The sequence below is a fragment of the Macrobrachium nipponense genome, chromosome 21 (assembly GCF_015104395.2).
Source record: "Macrobrachium nipponense isolate FS-2020 chromosome 21, ASM1510439v2, whole genome shotgun sequence".
Lineage (NCBI taxonomy): Eukaryota > Metazoa > Arthropoda > Malacostraca > Decapoda > Palaemonidae > Macrobrachium > Macrobrachium nipponense.
In genome coordinates this window covers 79,602,221-79,614,720 of record NC_087212.1, presented here as the reverse complement: position 1 = coordinate 79,614,720, position 12,500 = coordinate 79,602,221, and the positions used below count along the sequence as shown (strand labels likewise).

At 36.6% G+C, this 12,500-nt stretch overlaps 1 pseudogene; it reads left to right on the top strand.

Moving 5' to 3' along the window:
- LOC135197534 (uncharacterized) overlaps window positions 1-9,264 on the top strand; it is a 10,091-nt pseudogene extending 827 nt beyond the window's left edge.
- Window positions 9,265-12,500: the final 3,236 nt, after the last annotated feature.

The following is a 12,500-nucleotide window of genomic DNA, read 5'->3' as shown; positions in this document are numbered from 1 at the left end:
TATATATATATATATATATATATATATATATATATATATATATATATATATATATATATATATATATATATATATATATATATATATATAATGAACAGAAGCATCAGTAACCCAAAACCAAATCGAGAAAAGAAAATGAAAATAAATATTAAATGAAGAATAGAAGCAATTATCCTTTAATTATGCTTGTCTCATTTTCTCACTAAAATGACAGGTACTCCAAAAAGGATGTAGTTTGGCAAAAATTCATGAAATTACACGACAGAATCTGACAGTGATTTGCCACTCGTGAGCTTTTGGGGACTGGCCTTGATTGAGAATGAGCCTCGTAGGTCTTATCTCGTGGACTCACACCTTAATCTGAAAGTGTGGCCACTGATTCCTCCTCCAACGCGCCTTCGGTGGGTTGCTAATTAGCGAAAGAACTATGATCTATGTCAGTGGTTCATAGAGGTCTTCAGTCCCGATGCCCCAAAGTTCAACTCCAAGTTAAACTGATACCCCCTCTCCAATATCAGCCTGCTACTCATACTGTTTTCAGCTTTTCATTTTCAGAACAAAAGAGCAAATAGCCCGTCTTTAAACAAACAACTGAATTGTATGTAGTCTTTATATTATATATTTAGTCCATATATGAATGAAGTACAATGTTTAATATACAAAGTAAAAAATCAGCTATCTACAATTGTTTCAGGATGTCTTTTTTTATACACCTAAGAACCGGTTTTGATACCCCTTGGGGTATTGAGACACTATTTTAGGAACACCTGATCTATGTACGTATATAAAGCCTCCATAATTCCTCAGGATATTTGATTCAAAGGCCAGAGATAACTAAAATACTTGTAAGCCAAATTCTCATCTTCGTCTCTAAGGAACCCGAGATATCAGACCCTCATTTCTTAAATGTGGCTGGACACTGGAATGATCTCATATCAAGATATCTAAGGTTCCCTTCTGGACATCGAATTTGCTCCACTCTTCCTGAGAAGAATGACTGAGTCTTCTCTTCAGGAAAATTTTGAAGGTCTGCGCATGTACGCCAACTTGAACTACAGGGATACTTTAGGCGTGCTGTCTTTCTGGGAGAGTTACGAATTTTTATATTATTTATATTATTATTTATTATTTTTTTGTGGTGGGGGGTGAGGGGGGCGGGCAGAATGCTTCTCTTAATTTGCCGGCTCCAAATCTGTGCTGTGTCTGATAGGTCAATGGTCGGCCTAGTTCGAATATATTTGCGTTGTAGAATGCAGTATCCTACTGATAAAAGTATGTCTAGCATGCGCCTTTTTATAGTAGGTAATCTCCTGTCAGGTATTGAATATAAGTACACATAGACACAATCACACATGTATGTAAACACACTTCCACATCATGGTGCATATTTTAGTTTATTGCTTATTGTGATAGACCTTTAAAAAATCCGAGGAAGTCAACCAGTAAAGATATCACTTAAAGAGAGAGAGAGAGAGAGAGAGAGAGAGAGAGAGAGAGAGAGAGAGAGAGAGAGAGAGTATTTATTTAAACTACCTGGAAAAAATGCTATATTGCAATTTGTGGATATGACATAGTTTTGTCCTCATCATCCAGGGTATCAAGTCTCAGTTCCTTAAAACAATTATCCTTATATTTTAATATTTTATTTCCCTTTCTTGCTTTCTGGTATAATATTAATTTTTTAAGAACTGGTCACTTCTACCTGTATTTTCTATTGCCTTCTGTTACTTTATTTAAGGAAACATCATAAAATTTTTTGTAAGGTTAGATTTCAAGGCAATGACACTATGGGCTTGTTCCATATGAATATGGTTCACCTTCTGAAAGATAATATCAATTTTGTCTTAGTCATTTATTTCGTTCAGTTACATGATCATAAAATGAGTATTATTGTTAATTAAAACATGAAGAGTTCCTATATTATAGCTATTTCAACCCTGAATGGGCGGATAGCTTCTCAGGAATAATAATAACAGGTTTGGTACAGTGGACGGATTGATCCTTTAAATAAGCAATATTAAGCGCCATCGATTTGGAAAGAATCGGGCGGGAAAGAGGTGCCAATACTTCTGTAGCCCATAAATTCACTGGCTAAAATCAAGACTCATTGGCTCATGAAAGCTAAGTAGTGATTTTAACTTTGAACGAAAATGTACTGCTCTCTGTCTCATATAACATATTTATAAATTTGATCATAAATATACCAAGAGGCTGCTGTTGGTTTTAGTTCTTGTCTTTTACGATAGTATGTCAGTTGCAAGTGTAAATTTGTATAGAAATATTAGAAAAAAACATGCACAAATAAAAAAAAAAAAAGTGATTGAATCTTCGTTCTCAGTAAATTTGGGTAAATATTTTTCAACAAATATGCTTAGAATTTGTTACTGATTTTATTTTTTTATCTGTGTTGATATTGTGTGAGCTGTAATTATAATTTTGCAAAAAAGATCAAATTATTTATTAGAAAAACATATATAAGTTTGTAAAATTTACGATTGTCTTGTAAAAGAGGTCCAACCAGAGGTTGAAAATAATAATGTTCAACTTCTCGTGGAAGTTAGTTTAATTGCCGACCTCAAAGTTTACCCGGCCTGAAGAGCTGCATATTGATTTTTTTTTTTTTTATCCGTTCAGATCATTAGAGGTTAAGGGCATAAGTAATCATATTCCTATATCAATACACAGAAAACGACTGGGACCTTTGGAAAGTTTCTGGGAAAGTAATGAGGAAAATATGCAAGATAAATTCCAATTATACGTGTACAGGTACCTTGTTTATATTAGTTAATGTCTTTATAGAGTTATTTCACCGGATTAAAGAGTTCATGTATAGATATTACAGTTGAATATTCATAAATGACTAAGAAATTCTGGATATCATTTTTGGCCAACTCACACAGTTGATGAAATATTCGACGCGATCCTCGTTTACAGATGAATTGAACTGAATAGGAAAAATGAATTATTCATATCAAATCTCATTTTGCTTTTCATGGAGTCATTTCGGTTGCGTTTGAATACCGTTTGCATCACCACGTTATAAACTTACTACGAAGGCGTCAACAGTGACGCGCCGTTTATTTGAAATTTACGTGAATATTGCATTTTCATGCAGTTCCTGGATTCAGATGACAATTTGTGTTGCTAAAACTGGAAAAAAAAGCAGACAAGCAAAAATAAAATTTACGGCTGGTGTTTATCAAGTGCAAATACAGTTGTCACATAAGGTTCTGTCTCCTATGCCTGCATTTCCATCATATCAATGGGTTTGAAAGATTTTTACGTTATGGCTGAGTTATTTTGAACCATTCGGGAACCCACCAACAAAATTCGTTGTTTCAAAGCGAAAGAGAGAGAGAGAGAGAGAGACTACTGAAGAGACTACATAATTACCGTAATAAAAATAGATAAATAAAATAAATATTATTAATAAAATAATGCCTCCATGAATTCAGTACCAAATTTTAAACTCAACGCATCCAGCAGGGAATAAAGCCGTTTGGTGATGAGCATTACGGATCAAGTGATAATACTCGAATCCCACGAATATAGGCGAACTGATCACATGTTCGAGCGCAATGAGGTCACGGGGTTTGATATTTCTCTAGCTGTTAGCAAAGAGAGTTAGTTTTACTCATCGGTGGAACTATCCTTGAAGATAATGTGTCCTGCTGATAATGTCATGATTTCCGAACCTCCATTGATGTACTGACGCTTAGATTACTGGTGTACATAAATGAGACTTCTTTCTTGCCCAATTTGAAATGCATATTTAATATTTGTTCAAGTATATACATTTTGCTCAAATGGTCGCAGCTATGAAAATTTTAGGGTATGTTACTTTTTGGTGTCATTTAAAAAGGTTATAAATATCTCTCTCTCTCTCTCTCTCTCTCTCTCTCGCCAATAAATTACCATTGCCTTTGCAACGGTCTCAAGGTCTTCCATTACCACTTTCAAATTATTCCCGTCTGAATTCTTCAACTATTATGCAATAAAACCGAAAGGTTATTTCCAATAGAATTCCCGAGAGCGATAAGGAGGTAAAGCCCGAATGGGAATTTATTTCTCAATTCCCACGTGATGCAAACTCAATTTGCCTTCTCAAACACTTTGAGACAGACAAATGCTTCAAGCTATATATGTCTATGTACAATTCCAAAGTCTTTTGAGGGGAAAATGTCTATATATTATCTAATGTATTTAGTGTAGCAATACCTATTGGATTTCTCGAATACGCTAAAACAGGCAAATGCTTCAAGCTATACATTCCTATACATATTTCTGCACATTTTTGAAAGAAAAATATCTATATTATATTACTGTCTCACCCTGTCCACACAGGGCTACTTCTATGTAGCAATGGAAGAACTGACAATTTTATTTCCCCAGTGACACCACCAGGAGCTGGTATAAGTCCTTTGGGGTAAAAGATATTTTAAGTTCTCATGAGGGAGAATTTCCATGTTTAAAAACAAGATGGGAAAATAGAAAAGGCTTATTTTTTATCAAGCAGTTTATTTTTGTGGTCTGTGAATAAAAAATATATATTTTTCGAACCATTGTTTATGTTGTAAGAGGGGGAAAGAATTGGAATATGTGAAAAATAGCTTTTAAATATTGCCTTTTCTCTCACTGTCGCTCGCTCAGATATTCAAGAAAAAGCCAAAATGGATTTGGCACAAACATTCATTTTAAGTAAAATTGAGGGAATTCAGTCACTTGTTGGTGAGAGCAAACTTGAGCATCGTCCGAAATGGGAATAACGAGAAGGAATAACAGGGTGATTTATGACCTCATAACGTTTTAATAAAATGCCATATAATGATTTCCTTTTTTCCTGAATGATGAATGCAACGAACAGGGCTTTCCCTTTCATTCTGTCAACGCCTGCAATTAATTTCAGCTTGTTTGATAAATAGTATTTTATTATATTTTCTTCTTCCAACAAAGTACGTCACTCAATCAAAGTTCCTGTTGTTTTTGGCGATCGGGAAAAGTGGGAATTCTTTCCCATCCTATTATTTTCTTGCTGTCAGCGACTTGTCTGAGGCTTTTAAGGATAAATAATTGCCAAGTTTCACTGAAATGTCAAAAATCGGTAAAAAAAAAAAAAAAAATCTAAGGAATATACTTCCAATTGTTATCACGCTCCATTTTTCAGTTAGCTTCTTAGCTTATTTGCCTCATTTCTTACTATTTTCGGTTTTTGAAAATTTTTTTAAATATTAAAAAAACTATTATTATAATTCATTATTATTATTATAAAAATTTCACAGGAGATTCTTATCTTTTTAAATGGAGTGGTTTCTCTGCCCTTAGAAGACATATCATTGCCCACACAGGAGCCTTCAGAATCAGACTCAGAGTCTTATAGGCCTTATTCTGAATGTCCTCCAACCTCAGTTGTCGATCTCTTTTGAGAATTTGCAAACTTCACCAGCCTTTCCAAGATCCAGGGAGACCTCAAAGTCTTCTCCAGCCCTTCAAGGCACACAGGACACGGGTTTGAATCCTACTACCCCGTTTTCTGAAGGCATGTGGCCTAGGATGCAGGGGTCCTTCCCTTCCGTAGGACCCTGTTCTGAACCTTCCGTTCAGAAGATACTTGTCTGACCCAAGAACGTAAATCATGAGAGAGGGACAGGCGCGCACACACACACACACAGATGTTGGGGGGGGGGGGGGGGCGGTAGGAATGTAACTTATTCCGAAAATAACTGATAGAAACCACCTAACGAGGAAGTTCTTACAGATGTCGCTGTGACTCGACACTTGTCAAAAATTCCTCACTGACCCCACCCTGCTGAATTATGACAATCTCTCTCTCTCTCTCTCTCTCTCTCTCTCTCTCTCTCTCTCTCTCTCTCCCCTGATTTGTTTATCTTTTTTTAAGCTGACTAAATTATGAATAAATTATGAATAACAAAAAACGGAAAACCTTTTTTCTTTCTCTTTCTCTTTATTAAGAGACTGGCAAAATTAATAAATAGATATTTTATCTGTAAACAACTCTCTCTCTCCTCTCTCATCTCTTCTCTCGTCTCTCTCTCTCTCTCTCTCTCTCTCTCTCTCTCTCTCTCTCTCTCTCAGAGATAATTTCCTGAGCTCGTCCGTTGGTCCACGAGTGTAATATAAAGACGAGTAGCACAGAGAGAGTTAAAATCTCTAAGTTTATCTATCAGTTTTTGTACTTTGCTTGTTCATACAGCTGTATTTTACAAAGTACTTCATGTATTTATTCTTCTGTATGTTCCTGTAAGCTTACTGTTTAATTAAATCAGGTACATCCATTCTCTAAGTTCATATTTACATTTTTGAAGGGGCTGCTTTATACTGCTGTATTTTAGAGTGCAGTTGATGTATTTAGTCTCCTGTGTGTTACTGAAGGCGCATTCGCGTCATCTGTGCTTGAAAACGTGGGAAACAGATTTTTAAATGAGGTAAGTCTAATTGCACTCAAACCAGCTCGTTAAATTCCAATACGTTACATTTCAAGACCTGATTACAATATGCAGCGAACCTTCTAAGTCATAAAACCCGTCCTGCGCCATCCAATTGTATATCGAGAGCGTAAAACAGTGGTTATAGACAGTTTACCCCAAAACTATTTCAGCAATTCTCGAAATGACTCTGCGGATGGTTTTGACTCTTGGAAAATCTTCCCAGAACCCAGATACATCCGTCACCCAGTGTCGTGTCGACTCTGGAAGGGAAAGTGTTGCTCCTTAACGTGTCAGGTAAGAAGATTAAAGTTTGTGTGATTACATGTGACTTGTAAGGAACCAGGTTTAAGAAAGCGGGTTACAAGGAGAAAGTGAGGGAATTTATGACATCTCAGATTAATGAATATAAACGTAATTAAACTAATAACATTATTTGATAGGCCTTAGATAGTGACCGGGGATTACTAAGGAGTGATGACGGATTTATAGCAGTTATACTCACTGTAGGCATGATAGATGATTATTAATTTATTGATAGAAGATACATTAACTAAAGGAGTGACATGTATTCATGAATCAGTTTAGTAATCCACTATTAAAGTGGATTAATAAAGTTCTTCATACAGGAGACTATTAATAATGGATTAACAGAAGTTTTAGACAATTATAGCAGACACTTATTAAGGACTGATTACAGATTAATGATTAATTAGCTCAGCAGATGGATTTAACTCATCCTACAAATCCTGACCCCTATTTAGGTCGACCACTCCTATGGAGGCAGTGATTACCACTTCTCCTTGCGCCACGATGGTGGCCAGGAGTATGAGTGGGGTCCAGCCAACCAATACTGTGCCAGCTGGGTCCCGGGTGGTACGTCATCAGTATCGAGAGCTATAACGAGGATAAACTCATCGACATCATCATCAGTGGATGAGAGAGAGATCTCCAATGGTTTATACCTGTGTCTTCTGGATCTTGAGTTACTTAAGACTTTAGTCCTAACCCTTATAGATCTCAGTTATGCGAGTATATCCTCTGGGTCTTGAGTTAGTGAGACTTTACACTTATACCTTCTGGATCTTGTGTTAATGAGACTTTACACTTACATCTTTTGGAACTAGTTAGTGAGACTTTACACTTATATCTTCTGATCTAGAGTTAGCGATACTTTGTGGTTATATCTTTTGGATCTTGAGTTAACACGATTTTATATTTTTATCTTCTGGATCTTGAGTTAAGCGAGACTTTAGTCCAATATCTTTTGGATTTTGGTTACCAAGCTGTGCAATATAAACTCTTGATATTCATTTCACTTAGTCTTACATTTTCCAGATCTGAAATCAGCAACTCTTTGAAGTCTCACTCAAGTTTTGAGAGTTTTGGATCCAGTTCAGACTTTAATAATAATCCATCCTCTTCTGCTTCACAGAAAAGGTGAAATACATCTGGACTGGAGGCAGTTTTGACTATTACGATTGGAAGTGTGCCTCCGGCACCCTGTTCCAAGGCCTTGATTGGTCCCATGCAGGAGGGTGAGTGAGATACCTTTATTAATTATACTAGATTTTAAGGTAATTATTAAGTTTGAAGTAATAAATGACATAAGTCCCCATTAGAGTAACTTACTACTTTTCAACTTATAAATTTACCCTCAATACATCTGCAAATTTATATTTTGCAAAGCAACCCCTTCAACCAACACTGGCTTTTTCAAACCCCTTAGAGCTTCATTTAAGTAATAACTAAAAATCCCTTGTTTCATTTAAGCAACACTTTAAAAACCTCGTTTTTCTTCAAACCCCTTAGGAATTCAATAAAGTAACCCCCTCAATCCTCCTTATTACTTCAAATCCTATTAGGGTTCGATGAAGTAACCCCTTACATTCCCTATACTACTTCAGACACATTGAGTGCTCATTAGAGTAACCCTTTGAAAACCCCATACTACTTCAAACCCCTTAGGTCTGGAAGTAAAACATTTTAAAAACATCCTTACTACTACAAATCCTTTAAGGGTATCATGAGCCCCTAAAGTGTCTGCGAACACCTTGGAAACCCCTGATGTAAGACCTGCTAGTACCTGACTGCACTGGTAATTCAATGTCAAATATAGGGTGGAGTTTCTATACCATAGCATGGTAGTGGCGTTTCTGCGCCATAAAGTGGTATGTCTAAGGTGGCGTCCTATAAAATGGCATGGCAGGCCTCCTATAGTATTCCAGACTTGTGGCTAACTATCTCTTTGTGCATCTCCCCGACAGCGCTAGCATCCCTCAGCCAGACAACAGGGAGAATGGAAAGGAGTTCTGCCTCGCCGTACTGAACCAATTATACCAAGACGGCATCACCTGGCACGTTGTGGCGAGCCACCACCTCAAGCCTATCATCTACGAGAGGAGGAGCCTCACCTACAGATAAAACCTCTGATGCTGAGCAGTTCAGGTTTACCCCAGTCACCATTAAGCTAGGATGAAGATAGAATTTACTTGACCTTGCCATTTATACGATTACAGTTTAACCTTTGACCTTGAATATTTGACTGGGATGCTTAAAAATTGAATTGATATGGTTTATTAGGCTTAAACGACCCTTGAATCATAAAACCCAAACTTACAACTTAGTTTTAACTATAAATCCGAACTGTGTAATACTACAGCTTCTATCTGTCTTATTTATAGATGTTTATTGATATTGAAAGAGCTTATTTGTATATTATATATGCATTAAAAAAAGTCAAAGTATCTGGGTGTATTTAGATAAATGGCTTCCTAGCGACTTTCGTTGCCTATATTTTCGAAATTAACAATCATCGTTGCTACCCACTACATCTGATTAGCTACTATGTACATAATCCATTTAAAATGTCAAAATACATTTATAAAAATGCAAAAGGGAACTTTGTCTAGTGAGGTGGGTTTGGTAAAGTGTGACAATGAAAGTTAATTTTATTTATATTCCTCTTAATTTTCCCATAGATTCTATCGAACAAAGGAACAAAAACTCTTCCCTCATCCATCCTCATTCTGCTCAAACCTTTCCTCACTTTTATCCCACCCCCACCCCCGTCTCAAAATTATCTTGAGTCTTCATTCCACCTTCCTCGAGACCCCAACACGCCCCCCCCCCCCTCAAATCTTCCTTTTACCACGACTATTGGAACTCCATGACCTTTTTTTTTTTGGGGGGGGGGGTTGGAAGTCTGGATATCCATGCACGAGAGCGCTCACGAGCGCAACTGCTCTCGTAAAATATATATGTGAAGGTTTCTTCTTGTTATTTCGCAGAGTATTAAAGTTCATTTAAGTGTTAAAATATGAGAAGTGACCTTCTCTAGTTATGGATGTCCATGATATGGTGAATCGGCCAGCGACCTCTCCTTTTTGAACTTTCGGAGGGTCAGGGTGTGTCATATTGAATCCTTAATATTTATTAATCATCAGTACCTTCAAGAAATATCTCATGAGGATGAATAACGCGCGTGATAGTTTCAAAACTTAACGAAAGTGAACCTGGCTCTATTTTGTGTCGGAGACAAATATGGATTAATGTATTAGTCCTTTTTTGTTTGTTCGGGTGCAAACGAGGCTCTACCATACATACATTACTTTGTCTCCTTTATCCTTATTTCTACGTCACTTTAAAAACTTTATCTTTTGATGTTAAAGCAGTAAAGCCCGATTTGGGGCTCTTTAGTCTCGCACTTGGGTAAACACATTGAGATGAAAAAGGAGGTTGGGTTTTTCCTTTTATTTAGTGGGACCACCTTCCCGAAATATCAAAATGGAGGCCATAGGTGTCAGACAGGTAAGCTGCTGCGATGGATAAAGTAGTGGGACTTTATCTGATAAAGGTGGATCTGCATTTTAACGAAGAAACAAAAGTTTCAAGTTTTGGACTCGGACAAAAAAAATGTCTGACAATATCTTTCTGTTTTGGGGATGAAATATGAACAATTACCATCAAGGCGAGAGACAGAGAGACTGGAGTAGGCACATCCTCACCTAAACAAAACTTTCGCATATATATGATTACACACACACATATATATCTTGGTAATCTGCGTTTGCAACAGAACTTCACCTATGGCAGCCATAAATCACAGTTAATTCAGTTTCATGCTGAAGTTGCTCTTCATGGAAAATACAAAAAAGAATTAGTGTCTAAATTATAGTTTTCAAGGTTGCTGAGCTGAACAGTGAAACTCCCGATGTAATTTAAGTCTTAAGTCATGTCCACACGAGAGGGCCTGATCGTTGGGCAAGCATGTCATGGGACTCATATACCTGGCAAACCAGGGAAATGGCCGTGCCCTTGTTGAGCGAAGTCACCGTCTGTTCCCATTGATCTGAGGAAAGTACAGGAGGTACGACACTGCCACTCTTACGTTATCATAGGGTCCACATAAAATGAAAATTAAAAGGACTGTTTTATCATTCATCTTTGTAACTAGAGCATGACTCGGCATTTAGTATACATGCAAATAAAGAAAAGCAATGGGTTATGTAACTGATCTTACATTAATAAGCAAACTAACGTAAATACCTTATCAATTTGAATTACAAATACAGAATGTGATCATCGTATATATATATAGGACTCAAGGAAGTAAAGAAAATCAGATCATCAGAGATAAGAGAAGAAGGAAGAAACGAGGGATAAGAGAGGAAGAGGATGCACGAGAGAGAGTGGGAACGGAAACAAGTAAAGTCTGTAGCCGGAGAGAGAGAGAGATCACAACGTTGAGTAACCCTTTCAGAGATGAAACGTCCTGCAAGCGGTTTTGAGATGTAACCCACCCTTCAAGTTTCAAGACTAAGGCATTCCTTCCTGCAATACAAAGATAACAAGCCATCTGAAGTTTCTACTGTCCCTTATTGAGAAGCCCTCGCTTCGAGCACTGATCTCAACAGCTGCAAAACTGGCCAGCAAGTATTTCATTATGGAACTGTTTCCCCTTTTTCACATTTTGTCAGATTTAATTTTATGTAAATAAGAGAAACCATTCTGCATTTATCTTTGTGAATAAGCTTGTAAATAAACTTCTGTTCTGTTTGAGTTTCTTTCTATATTCGTATCCCGAGTTTCAATTGTTGGTGTTGAATCCTTTTTGTTTATTGTAATAAAGATCCTGAGTGGATTCACGATATGTAATAGGTGACTTGTGTCAGACTGGTGAACAAGACTGCAAGTCAATGCATATAGGGGTGCAGCTGGAGTCATGACTCATTCCCGCTGCGTGCTCTACCTGTGCACCATCTGACCTGTCTGAGTGGGTCTGGTGTGGACAACACTCACAGTTATGAGCAGCAGAATTTGCACACTGACCCCACTCCCTGGCGATCATGCCCGCTCGTCTGGACAGGTCTTTAGGTTCAGCCCCGATAAGGTGGTGGAGAGATGGTGACACCTAAAAATAACTGCAAACTACATATATTACTGTCTAATCTATAGCTTTTGAGGTCGCTGAGGTAAATAGTGACTCTACCCGGTGCATTTAACTTCAAGTTCAGTCCCAATAGGAATGGGTGTGAGGACTAATAAATAAAATGTCAAAAATTATGGATATGAAAGTCTAATCCACAGCTTTTGAGACTGCTGGGATGAACAAAACCACTCCTGCTGCCCTTCAAGTCTAACTATCGCAGCAATAGGAATGGAGGTGAGAGGTGGTGCAATATAAAATGTACTACATGCTGGGCAATGTAACTATCTAAACAGGAAAGGGAGAGAGAGAGAGAGAGAGAAGAGAGAGAGAGAGAGAGAGAGAGTTAGTTTAACAGTTTGTCATTAATAGCATTTATGGGTTGGTCAGCTATATATATATATATATATATATATATATATATATATATATATATATATATATATATATATATATATATATATATATATATATATATATCACGTGTAATATACATATACACACACAATATATAGATATATATATATATATATATATATATATATATATATATATATATATATATATATATATATATATATATATATATATATATATATATATATATATATATATATATATATGTGTGT